This window comes from Hylobates moloch, unplaced genomic scaffold (genome assembly GCF_009828535.3).
Source record: "Hylobates moloch isolate HMO894 unplaced genomic scaffold, HMol_V3 SCAFFOLD_1, whole genome shotgun sequence".
In the NCBI taxonomy this organism is placed as follows: domain Eukaryota; kingdom Metazoa; phylum Chordata; class Mammalia; order Primates; family Hylobatidae; genus Hylobates; species Hylobates moloch.
The window spans coordinates 209,516,363-209,529,813 of record NW_026652276.1 but is presented as its reverse complement, the minus strand read 5'-3'; the positions used below and the strand labels follow the sequence as shown (position 1 = coordinate 209,529,813).

The following is a 13,451-nucleotide window of genomic DNA, read 5'->3' as shown; positions in this document are numbered from 1 at the left end:
AAAATTAGCCGGACGTGGTGGTGGGCGCCTGTAGTCCCAGCTACTCGGGAGGCTGAGGCAGGAGAATGGCGTGAACCCTGGAGGCGGAGCTTGCAGTGAGCCGAGATTGCGCCACTGCACTCCAGCCTGGGCGACAGAGCCAGACTCCGTCTCAAAAAAATAAAAATAAAAATAAAATAAAATAAAAAAAATAAAAAGACCGGATGGAGGGGGTCATAGGGAGTTATTGTTTAATGGGTGCAGAGTTTCAGTTAGGGAAGACGAAAAGTTGTGGAGATGGATGGCGGTAATGGTTGCGAAACAGTGAGAATGTACTTCATGCCACTGAACTGCATACCTAAAATGGTTAAAATGGTACATTTTATGTTGTGGGTATTTCACCACAGTGAAAATATGCTAGAACTTAACAAATAAAATTAAAACCCCCACAAAGTATGATACAAAATTGCTAGAGGTCCTCCTAGGGCCTCATAAGGCCCATATGAATTAGAGGCCCTGAAGCTTTAAGTTTTATTATCTTTGTGGCAAGTCTGTCCCATTTAAATCTATGTCACTGTTTAAAACACTTTATTATTACATAAGCAGTGCAAAGCTTTGTAGAATATTGGAAAATACAGCAAGATCTGGAAGTCATGTTAGAAGCCATAAGAAGTACAGCTGGCATGACAGAAAACTGAGTCAGCAACATGGATGACAGGCTTGAGAATATGACACAATAAAGCTGGGATAAATATCATACAATAAAGCTGGGGAGAGAGATGAACTGACTGGGGAGAAATGAGAGATATAGAAAACATGTTGATCCAACATACAGATTGAGACCAGTGACTAGGGAACAAATGAAATTCAAAAAAGTAATAAAAAACTTAAAAAGAAACAGCCATTTCTGAAACAAACCAAAAAATGTCCTAATTTAGCAAAAGAACAGAATGTACTATATTGCAGGTAAAGTGAGCAAAGAAGCCACTGGCTCTTGTGAAGTTCCTAAATCTTAGGGATAAAGAATGCATTAGCTAAGTGTTACAGCTCTTTTAGAATTTGTCTAGCAGGGCTGGGTGTGGTGGCTCACACCTGTAATCCCAGCACTTTGGGAGGCTGAGGCGGGCAGATCACTTGAGGCCAGTTTGAGACCAGCCTGGCCAACATGACAAAACCCTGTCTCTACAAACAATACAAAAATTAGCCAGGTGTGGTGGCAGGCACCTGTAGTCCCAGCTACTCAGGAGATTGAGGCAGGAGAATTGCTTGAACCCGGGAGATGGAGGCGGGCGGATCATGAGGTTAGGAGTTCGAGACCAGCCTGGCCAACATGGTGAAACCCCGTCTTTACTAAAGATACTAAAAATTAGCCGGGCGTGGTGGCGTGCGCCTGTAATCCCAGCTACTTGGGAGGCTGAGGCAGGAGAATTGCTTGAACCCGGGAGGCGGAGGTTGCAGTGAGCTGAGATCACCCCATTGCACTCCAGCCTGGGTGACAGGGTGAGACTCTGTCTAAAAAAGAAAAAAGAGAGAGAGAGAGAGAGAATTTATCTAGCAGGTTTTCTGGTTTTCACTGGAAAACCCCATATTTAAAAAAAAAAAAATTATACTACAAACATCCAGAAAGAAGCAGCAGACAGTCTACCCAGGGGATAAAAGGAGACTGGCCTCAGACCTCTTTCCAGCAAGTTTAGATGGCACAGGACAATGAAACAATGGAGAAAGAATGTTGAGAAGAAAAGTATGTGGCCCCATGATTCTATAAATGGCTTAAAATTCATTCAAATATAACAAAAATAATCTCAAAACACTAAGCACACCAAAATAAATCCATAAGCTGGTTCTTTGAAAAAAATTAGTTGGACCGCTAAACATTTTACTTTGTAAAAACATGGACATAAAACATGAAATAAGAAAACAGAAGTATGTGTAAACAAAGGAGAGGTACAGGCTTCTGGGTGAAGGTAGTGGCATGAAGCTGTACTGCTTAAGATGTAGTCCAGGTAGTCAAAGACCCCAAAGTATTGTGACTTAAAATAGAATTTTGATTTTCTCTTACGTAATAGTTCAAAGGTCAACAGTCCAGAACGGATACAGTATCTCTGCCCTTCTCAACATGTGGCTTTGAGCTCTGGGTCCTCAGGTGGCTTCCCCAGCTCCTGCCATTATGTCTGCATCCTGGCCGGTGAGAAGGGGGAAAAGAATGGGGAGTTCACATTCATTCCTTTTAAGGCTATGACCTAAAAATGGCATAATCACTTTTGCTCACATCCTATTGGTTGGAATTCAGGCACAGGGCCACACCCAGATACAAGGGAAGCTGGGAAATGTAGCTTTTCACTGGGTGGCCATGAGCCCACCTAGAACTGGAGAATTATTTATTATTTAAGGATGAGGGATATTGATGGACAATTAGCAACCCGTGGGAAGAAGCTATGTCACAGAATGACTCCCCTTGCCATACACATTAAGTATGTAGTTTATTTAAAAAACAAAAGATTAACTATTGATAACCTAACAAAGAAAGAGGTTAAGTCAGGCGGCCAAAGGGTAGAAAAGACATAAAATCTGGAGATAGCCTGATAATAGAGAAAGAATGCTAATTAATAAAATGGTCCGTGTTCTCACAAATTACTCCCTCCCTCTCCCCAAATTGGAGAAGAGCAGTCTGAGGGAGTGAGAAATCAGCTCAGGAAAACAATCCAAGAAAACCCTTCAGAAATCCCCTATCAGTCACAGCACTGTCTCATTAGAGACAGAAAAGCCCAGCTGGGTTCACCATTGTTCAGTTCTTCAGGCTGATTTGACGGAAGGATTACCTCATGAGAATAGGATACACCTCCAAATAGAAAAGAGGGCTTTTTAAAATTTTTCAGGAGACAATTCAGCCTTAAAAAAGAAAGAAATTGGTCCGGTGCAATGGCTCACACCTGTAATCCCAACACTTTCGGAGGCCGAGGTGGGAGAACTGTTTGAGCTCAGGAGTTTGAGATCAGCCTGGGCAACATAGTGAGACCTTGTCTCTACTAAAAATTAAAAAAAAAAAAAATTGCCCAGGTGCAGTGGCATGCGCCTGTAGCCCCAGCTACCTGAGAGGCTGAGGCAAAAGGATCGCTTGAGCCTGGGAGAGCAAGGCTGCAGTGAGCCATGACATACCATTGCACTCTCGCCTAGGCCACAGAGATCCTGGAAAGAGGGAAGAAAAGAAAAGAAAAGAAGGAGAGAAAGGAAGGAAGGAGAAAGAGAGAGAGAGAAAGAAAGGAGGAAGGAAGGAAGGGAGAAGGGAAGGGAAGGAAGGAAAGGAAGGAAGGAAGGGAGAAGGGAAGGGAAGGAAGGAAAGGAAGGAAGGAAGAAAAAGGAAGGAAGGAAGGAAAAGAAAGGAAGAAAGGAAATCCTGCCATAGGCAAGAGCATGCATGGACCTAGTGAAATAAACCAGACACAAAAAGACAAATACCGTATGATGTCACTTATACATGGAATCAAAAATAGTTGGCCGGGCAGGGTGCTCACATCTGTAATCCCAGTACTTTGGGAGGCCAAGGCGGGAGGATCATTTGAACCCGGGAGTTCAAGACTAGCCTGGGCAACATAGCAAGACCCCATCTCTAAAAATAAAATATAGTAATAATAAAAATTAGCAGGGCCTGTGTTCCCAGACTGAGGTGGGAGGATTGCTTGAAGCCAGGAGATTGAGGCTGCAGTGAGCCATGATCATGCCACACTGTACTCCAGCCTGGGCGACAGAGAGAGACCCTGTCTCAAAGAAAAAAAAGAAATTAGTCAAACTCATAGAAGCAGAGTGTAGAACAGTGATTGCCAGGAGCTGGGTAGGGAGGTGAAAATGAGGAGATGATGGTCAAAGAGTACAAAGTTTCAGTTGTAGGATAGATGAATGAGTTCTAGAGATTTACTATGAGGCATCATGCCTACCACTAACAACGCTGTACTATATAGTTAAAATTTCCCAAGAGGGTAGATCTTATATTGAATGTTCTTCACACACACACACACACACACACACACACACAAAATAATAATAGGGCAGGAGGAAAATTCAGGAGTTGATGGGTATGTCTATGGCCTTGATGGTAGTAGGGTTGGCTTCACAGGTATATACTTAACCCACATTCATCAAGTTGTATACATTAAATATATACAGCTTTTTACATCTCAATCATACCTCAATAAAATGGTTAAAAAAAAACTTTTAGGAGAGAGCATACCCCATGTCCTCTGACAAAGGCTACAGACAGGCCCCTGAGTCCTCATCACCCCAGGACCTTCAGCCTATGGAACAGTGAATGTCAATAATACAACCTGCAGCCTTCCAACCCCCTTGTAGCCCTTTGCATTTCCCAGAGTCCCATGAGGAGTTGCCTTACTGCCTGCTGTGTGGCAGCAAGCAGGGAAGCAGACAGAGGTGAGCCCACCAGGCTCTGGGATCGCAGGATGCCCAGGGATGAAGGATGAGGCAGATGAGAGAGCTTCTCAAAGACAGAGGGCTTGCTCAGTAGGGGCAGTGGCGGGTGAGGGAGTCAGCCAGTGTAATTGGGAGTCTAGTTACATAAGCAAATAAGTAAACGTATTGAGGATCATGGTAGCCAGGTTTCTCATTGTGGGAGAAGGTTCTTGTAAGCATGGCAAGCTTGGGAAGGCTAGAAAGAACCCTGAGGCGGTAGACTGAAATTGGAGATATCAAAATGAACTCAGTTTAAAATCTATAAATAAATAGAGACAGAGAGAGAGATGGAGATACATAGTATAGGTGCATGAGTGTATAAAAATGTCTGTGCATATATGGATGTCTGTGTGTGTGTGTGTTTTTCTAAATCTGTCCATTGAGAGGGCCTAGAAGCAGTGACACCATGGTAGGAAGAAGCACATTAAGTGTGTAGATTGGTTTCCAAATACCATCTTCCACTCTAAAGAACTGGGATTTCTTGGAGAAATGGCTGATTCCAAGATTGGGGCAGGAAAAGTACAAGATAAGAGTGGAGACTCTTGTTTGCCAGAAAGGAAGGAAGTGCTCAAAGAATGATGCAGACAAGTCAAAAGAATGCAGAAGACAGCTTGGAGGTGCTCCTGCAGGCCAAATTTGGGACTGTTTGAATGTCAAAGCAGATAATGACAGTAATGAGTTACAAACTCTTGAATAAAATTGGAACCTATGAGTCATACTGATGAGAGAGAGAGAGAGAGAGAGAGAGGAACCTCTTCCTTATAGTAGAATGCCAACTCTTAATTGTAGAAGGGATAATGGAAGCAGAAAATCACTATTTGGCAGGGCACCATGGCTCACACCTGTAATCCCAACACTTTGGGAGGCTGAAGTGGGTGGATCACTTGAGTTTGAGGCCAGCCTGGCTAACACAGCGAGACCCTGTCTCTACAAAAATTAGCTGGGTGTAGTGGCACGCGCCTGTGGTCCTAGCTATTTGGGAGGCTGAGGTGGGAGGATCACCTGAGCCTGGGAGGTGGAGATTGCAGTGAGCTATTATCATGCCATTGCACCCCAGCCTGGATGACAGAGTGAGATCCTGTCTCAAAAACAAAAACAAAAACAAAACACCAAAAAAATCACCATTTGGCGCCATCAGAGTTGCGGCTGATTCAGGCAGAAGTTTTCAATAGAGGCTAAGGCTGGTGAGTAGAGGAATTTTGATGAAGAACTGGTATCAATGCAATCTTGGGATATATTTTTGGAAAAACCTTGAATTATAGAAGGGGAAATGATAATGTTATGGTAGAAAAATCTGGCAGACAACAAAATCAGTCCCCCAACGTGTAGCTGTGAGAACAGCATGGCTCCATTCCCGGGGCACTCCTGCCGAGAAAACAAGACCCAAGTTTGATCATGAGGAAACAACAGACAGACCCACGTGAAAAGGTAAAGCCTGTGCTGTCTAAGACAGTTGAGAACAAGAAAGACAAGGAAAGGCCAAGAAACTGTTCTGGATTGGGGGATGGGGTGGAAGGATCATACTGACAACACATGGAAACCAAATTCCATGTATGTTCATGAGGGAAATGTTTCTAGCAGCTTTATCACCCTAACTGGAAATGACCCAGATGTCCTTCAGCAGGTGAGTTGATAAACAAACCGCGTTACATCCGCACAGTGGAATACCATTTGGCGACAAAAAGGAACAGACTATTGACTCATGCAACAGTAAGTAAGGCTAAGTGAAAGAAGACAGAAAGCTCCATATTGCAGGATTCCATTGACCTATTTTGAACTCCTTCCTCTAACAGAGAGAAAGCTGGCTCTCATGATCGTTCCTTATTTGTTCAATCCTAATATGCTGAACATTATAATGTAATGTAGTTTCAGAATTGCTAACCCATATTGTGTGAGAAACAAATTTACCCACTAAAGCAGAGGTCCCCAGCTCCCAGGCTGCTGCAGACTGTTAGGAACCTGGGCCGCACAGCTGACAGTGAGTGAAGCTTCATCTGTATTTACAGCCTCTGCCCATTGCTCACATTGTCACCCAAGTTTGGCTTCCTGTCAGATTAGCGGCGGCGTTAGATTCTCATAGGCATGCGAAACCTATTGTGAACTGCACTAGGTTTCGTGCTCCTTATAAGACTCTAACTAGGCCAGGCACGGTGGCTCATGCCTGTAATCCCAGCACTTTGGGAGGCCGAAGCAGGCAGATTACCTGAAGTCAGGAGTTTGAGACCAGCCTGGCCAACATGGTGAAACCCCGTTTCTACTAAAAATACAAAAATTAGCCAGGTGTGGTGGTACACGCCTGTAATCCCAGCTACTCAGGTGGCTCAGGCAAGAGAATTGCTTGAGCCTGGGAGATGGAGGCTGCAGTGAGCCGAGATGGTGCCACTGCACTCCAGCCTAGGTGACAGAGTGAGACTCTGTCTCAAAAAAAAAAAAAAGACTCTAATGCCTGATGATCTAAGGTGGAACAGTTTCATCCCGAAACCATCATCATCATCCCCGCCCCCTACCCTCCATCTGTGGAAAGACTGTCTTCCAAGAAACCAGTTCCTGGTGCCAAAAAGATTGGGGACCACTGAACTAAAGCACAGCTTTTATGCACTTCTTTTGGTCTTTAGCCAACCAGTGTAGTTTCCCAAAGCTACTGAGGTGAGCTCTTTCATCTGCATTCCCTTCGATATAGTACAGTTAGATTCATTTGTCACAGTCTGCATTCCAACCTGGGTTCCCCTGACAGTCAATTGATATTCTTCCTTTGCATACAGTGAAACTCACTCTTTGTGGCATACCTTTCTATGGGTTTTGACAAATGCATCCTCCAACGTTGAGTCACCTCTCGTGCTGTTCCTCTGTAGTGAAATCTTCCCCCAAGCCCTAATTGGCCCCACTGAATTGTTTACTAATCTGCCAAGCACTGATTTGGCAGCATCTGCACTTTCTTTTTCTCTTTTTTTTGAGACAAGATGTCGCTCTGTCATCCACACTGGAGCGCAGTGGCAAGATCATAGTTCATTGCAGCCTTGAACTCCTCAGCTCAAGTGATCCTCCCGCCTCAGCCTCACGAGTCAGTAGGATTATAAGCTGCTCCACCATGCTCAGCTAATTTTTAAAATTTGTTGTAGAGATGGTATCTCTCTATGTTGCCCAGGCTGGTCTCAAGTGATCCTCCTGCCTTGGCCTCCCAAAGCGCTGGGATTATAGGCATGAGCCACTGTGCCCTGCCCTGCACATTTTGATATGCTATATTTTTGTTTTCATTCAGCTGGGCGCAAACTGCTTTAAAATTTCCCTTTAGTCCTCTTTGATCCATGGGTTATGAAGAAGTGTGTAGTTTATATTTTGGGATTTCCCAGAAATCTTTCTGTTACTGATTTACGGTTTACTTTTGTCGTGGTCTGATTATACACTTTGCATGAAATTTGTTGAGGTTTATTTTATGGCCCAAAATGTGGTCTCTCTTAATAAACATTCCATGTGTACCTGAAAAGGAAGTGCATTGTACTACTATTGAATAGAATGTTCGATAAATGCCAATTAAGTCTAGCTGTTTGATAGTGTTGTTCACATTTTCTGTATTTTTACTGATTTTTATGGCCTGTTTTATCAACTTACTGAGAGAAGAATATTGAAGTCTTGATCTATAATTGTGAACTTGTCTTTTTTTTTTTTGTTCTAACAGTTTTTGTCTGAAGTATTTTGAAGCTCTATTTTTACATGCCTGCACATTCAAAACTATTTTATCTTTTTGGAGAATTGATCCCTTTATCACTATATAATGCCCTCCTTATGGCTGCTAGTATTCCTTGCCTGAGAGTCTACTTCATCTAATATTAAAATAGCTACTCCAGCTTTCTTTTGGTGTGTGTTACATAGCTTTCTCTGTCCTTTTAACCTTTCTGTCTTTACATTTTTAAAAGAGATTTATTGTAGATTGCATACAGTTTGGTCTATTTTTTTTTTTTTTTTTTGAGACGGAGTCTCGCTCTGTTGCCCAGGCTAGAGTGCAGTGGCGCGATCTCGGCTCACTGCAAGCTCCGCCTCCCGGGTTCATGCCATTCTCCTGCCTCAGCCTCTCCGAGTAGCTGGGACTACAGGCGCCCGCCACCACGCCCGGCTAATTTTTTGTATTTTTTAGTAGAGACGGGGTTTCACCGTGGTCTCGATCTCCTGACCTCGTGATCCGCCCGCCTCGACCTCCCAAAGTGCTGGGATTACAAGCATGAGCCACCGCGCCCGGCACAGTTTGGTCCATTTTTAAAGCTGATCTGACAATCTCTGACTTTTAACTTATGGGTTTAGAATGACTGTCCACATTTACTGTGATTATTGCTATAGCTGCATTAACATCTACCATATTGATCACTGTTTTCTATTTGTTCCATCTGCTCTCTGCGTCTTTCCTTCATTTATTTTGCCTTTTGGGGGGACTATTGATCATTTTTTATGATTCAATTTTATCATTTCTATTATCTTATACATATATCATATTTATAATATATAAAAACATCTTTTCAAGAAATTTTAGTGATTGCCTTAATAGTCATAATATGCATCTATGATTAACCGAAATCCAACTGCAAATAACATTATACTGCTTTGTGTGTAGTGTAAGGATCTTATAACAGGTCCTTCCAATATCTCCCTCCTGTCTTTTCTGATATTGTTGTCATACAGTTTACTTTTATATATGTTATAAACCTACAATATATTGCCACTATTCCACTATTTTTGCTTTATCTTTTAGAGAAACTAGAATTTTTTAAAAAATTGATTCTGTCTTATCTTCTTTTATTCCATTTTCAGTGTGCTTGATTTCTTTGTGCAGATTCAAGTTTCAGTCTGATATCACATTCCTTCTGCTTGGAGAATATTCTTTAACATTTCTTGTAGAGTTGGTCTGCTGGCAATGTATTCCTTCGGTTTTCGTTTGTCTGGGAAATGTTTTTTACCTTTTGTATTGTGAAGGATATTTTCACTGAGTATAGAATTTTGGGTTACCAGAGATTTTTGTCTTGTTTTGTTTCGTTTTCACTTTAAAGAAAATCAGACCATTTTCTTTTCACTTCTGTGGTTTCTGATGAGAAGTTTATTTTTGTGTAGGATATAATAAATTCCTCTTCAAAGACTTAAGCCTGTTAACTTCCTTTAAAATTCAAGAGGGAGAAAATTGTTAAGTACAATGAGTTCTGAGTTCCTCTCCAAAGAACCAATGTATCAGTATGTTCAGCTCCCCTGTTCTTTGTTCCCCATTTTAAAGTTTAATTTCCTTGTTCTTTACGTCTCCTTGCCCCTAGTTTCAGTAAACAACCCCCTCCTAGCCTCTATCACCTGCCCTGTTCTTAGTCACCTGCTCTGTTCTTAGTCACCTGCTCTGTTCTTAGTCACCTGCTTTGTCCTTAGTTATCCTTAGTCATCTGCTCTGCAACCATCCCTCCTGCCAAAACTACTCACCCTGCCACTCTGGCTCATACCCTCTCTCTCTTTAAAATAGCCAATCAGAATTGGCTTAGACTGTGTGATCCAATCCCAGCCAATAGGGGAAAGACACAGCAGTAGGGACGAGCTACATTAGGAATTACATCCCCTCCCCTCCCCTTCCCTTCCCTTCCCTTCCCCTCCCCTTCCCTTCCCCTCCCCTCCCCTCCCCTCCCCTTCCCTTCCCCTCCCTTGTCCGGTGTGCTCTCACCATTGCTCCATCCGCAAGACATACCCTTCTATAGAAGTAAACTGCCTTGCTGAGAAAACTTTTGCCTGAGTGCTATTTTCACTTGGAGGAAGCGAGCATTTACTTCCAACATTTGTTTCTCTGTATGGAATACAGTTGACCCTTGAACAACATGGGTCTGAACTTTGAGGGTCCACTTACACAGGGATTTTAAAAATACACACAGTTTACTCTCCATATGGGTGGGTTCCACATCCAGAACCAAACGTATTATTGAAATATGGTATTGGCTGGATGTAAAGCCCACCTAGATGGAGGGCTCACATTTCCTATCAGTTAGTTCCACCAGGACTTAGGACTATGTAGATTTGGTATCTGTGGAGGAACCAAGCCCCCTGAGGATACTGAGGGACAACTGAGTTTCTTTCTTCTCTTGCTCCTTCAAGATGTCTTCTTTTTGTTTTGTTTTCAGCAGCAGGGACTTAAACTGTGTAGGTAGTACATCGTGTGTGTGTGTGTGTGTGTGTGTGTGTGTGCTGTTAGTATATCCTGTTTTCTGCTCTCTGAGCTTCTTGGATCTGAGGTTTGATGGCTGTCATTAATTCTGAGAAATTCTTGGCCATTATTTCCTCAAATATTTCTTCTATCCCATTTCTTCCCTTCTCTTGGGATTCCAGCTATGTATGTATGTTTCAAGCTCATGTTTTAATATTGATTTTAACATCTAAATAAAATGGCAGCAAATAGAATCTATCTTGTATTAAAAGAATAATAAAACCTTACTAAGGCCGGGCATGGTGGCTCACTCCTATAATCCCAGCACTTGGGGAGGCTGAGATGAACAGATCACCTGAGGTCAGGTGTTCGAGACCAGCTTGGCCAACATAGAGAAACCCCGTCTCTACTAAAAATACAAAATTAGCCGGGTGTGGTGGTGCATGCCTGTAATCCCAGCTACTTGGGAGGATGAGGTAGGAGAATGGCTTGAACCCTGGTGGCAGAGGTTGCAGTGAGCTGAGATCGTGCCACCACTGCAGGCTGGGTGACAGAGAGAGACTCCATCTCAAAAAAAAAAAAAACCCAAAAAAACAAAATACAAAACAAAACAAACCTTACTAAATGTCAGTACTAAAGAAAGCAAGAATAATTGGAGATTACAATGATAACTACAATTCACATGCTAATTAGTCAAGAGGAAAATAGCCTGTGATGCACCACTACACTCCAGCCTGGGCGACAGGGAGAGATCCCATCTCAAAAAGAAAAAGGAAAACGAAAGTATAAAGAAAGCTTGAAAGTAAAAGAATGAAAGAGAAATATACTATATAAGTACTAACAAAAGAAAGCTGGTGAGCTATATTAATGTTAGTCAAATGGACTTTAAACCAAAAACTGTTGCTAAAAAGACAAAGGACCACTGTGGAATGATAAAAAGTTCAATTCACCAGGAACATAAAAAAAAAAACAACAAAAAAAAAACTCAAATGTATAATAGTCTCAATCTAAACAAAGCAAAATTGACAGAACTGCATATGGACAAAGTAATCACAGAAGGTGATTTTAATGCCTTTCTGTAATTGATATAGTATGCAGACCAGATCAGTAAGGATAAAGAATATTTAAACATGATTAACAAAATTGATTTAATAGATCATAGGCAGAGAACACTACACCCAACAATTGCAGAATATGCTTTAATTTTAAGTACATAGGGAAATTTACAAGTAAAAAATGGCCAGATTATGAGCAATAAAGCAAGTTTCAGCAAATTTCAATCACTGAATTGCATGTAGCAATATTCAAATCTAGATCGCAATGCACTTAAGCTATAAATCAAACGAAAAATCACTAGGCTGTGGGATTCAGTGAGATTCAGACATCAAGGTGATTGTAAATCAGGAGACTGCAAGCATCCCGGAAAATCCTCAGGCACGACAGGAGTAGCCTAGGGGCTTGAGTCACTTCATTTAGATAATAAAAGAAACAGTGACCTTAGAAGGTTACAGAACTTGACACCCTCAGATTACACAAGAACAAATGAATTGTTAAATAAAAAGCAGTTAAAGTGCTTGTTTCAATGAAGTGGGTTATTTTGGCGGGGACGGCAGCAGGGAGGGACAGACAGGCCCCAAAATTACTTTAGTTCTGTATTACTGGAATCTTTATGAATAATATTTTTGTAATACATATTTAAACATTTTTATTAAAAATTCATTTAAATGTTCATTGAGTTTAATTCAGTTGGTGCCTTGTTAAATGTAAGAGACAAAGAGTTAGAGATGACTATGAGGACTTGAACCTGGCTGCCCTGGAATACTGTGGTGATAAGGACAGAAACCAGGACTTCAGGAGCAAGAGCCCTCAGGAGAAGACAATAAGTTAGCTGATACAGGATGTTCCCCTATTCCCTGACATGACCATGGTAGGGAACCCCCAGGGCTCAGCTGGCTGGAGCAGGGGCTGTATAACGAGCTGCGTTGGCCAGGCGCCGTGGCTCACGCCTGTAATCTCAACACTTTGGGAGACTGAGGTGGGTGGATCACTTGAGGTCAGGAGTTCGAGACCAGCCTGCCCAACACAGCAAAACCCTGTCTCTACCAAAAACACAAAAATTAGCCGAGCGTGGTGGCGCACTCCTGTAGTCCCAGCTACTTGGGAGGCTGAGGCAGAAGAATTGCTTGACCTCAGGAGGAAGAGGTTGCAGTGAGCCAAGATCGGGCCACTGCACTCCAATCTAGGCGACAGAGTGAGACTCCGTCTCTAAATAAATAAATACAATAAAACAAATAAAAATGAGGGAGCTTTGGAACCTGATTCTATGGACAGAACAGAATCTAGGCAGGAACCCTCCCTCCCACAGGCAGCCCAGAAGAGATTGAAGATTATAGGACCTAGTTGGAGTCAGGGTGTCCTGGGCTAAGGAGGGGCAGGAGAGACTCTGAGGCGTGGGTGATGGCATGGCTAGGATTGAACCAGGGAGCAGGAGAGGCTGCCCAGGACTTGCTGACCTGAGGGCTGAGGAGAAGGTGTAGGAAGAGCAGAGCAGAGAAGCCTAGAGAAGCAGCCCCAGTGTGGGGTGGGGGTAAGAGGAGGCAGAGATGGTGCAGGAGCTAAGTGCCACCAAAGTCAACAGAGAAGTACTGGGGAGGTCAACACTCCTCCAGTGTTGTGGTTCTCAACCCTGTCAGACCCAAGTCCTCTTTTTACGACAAATATTTTGTCACACCGTTTCACCAGCCTGAAATAAAATTCATAATGATTATAACCTACCTATACATATAAATTTTAAAAATTGATATCCTGCCCCAACTGCAATATACAAAGAAAATGTAAAGCAATGCATAAGTCA

The 13,451-nt window shown here is 42.5% G+C and overlaps 1 protein-coding gene and 2 pseudogenes across 1 annotated transcript in view; 2 read left to right on the top strand and 1 right to left on the bottom strand.

Moving 5' to 3' along the window:
- Positions 1-13,451, bottom strand: part of GARIN1A (golgi associated RAB2 interactor 1A) — a 45,414-nt gene that overhangs the window by 9,868 nt on the left and 22,095 nt on the right. Inside the window, exon 6 of the mRNA XM_058426460.1 lies at positions 2,039-2,157. The gene's annotated coding sequence lies outside the window, so the exon portion shown is untranslated. The remainder of the gene's footprint in view (positions 1-2,038; positions 2,158-13,451) is intronic.
- LOC116809878 (U7 small nuclear RNA) lies at positions 1,016-1,083 on the top strand (annotated as a pseudogene).
- Positions 1,522-1,565, top strand: LOC116809884 (U7 small nuclear RNA; annotated as a pseudogene).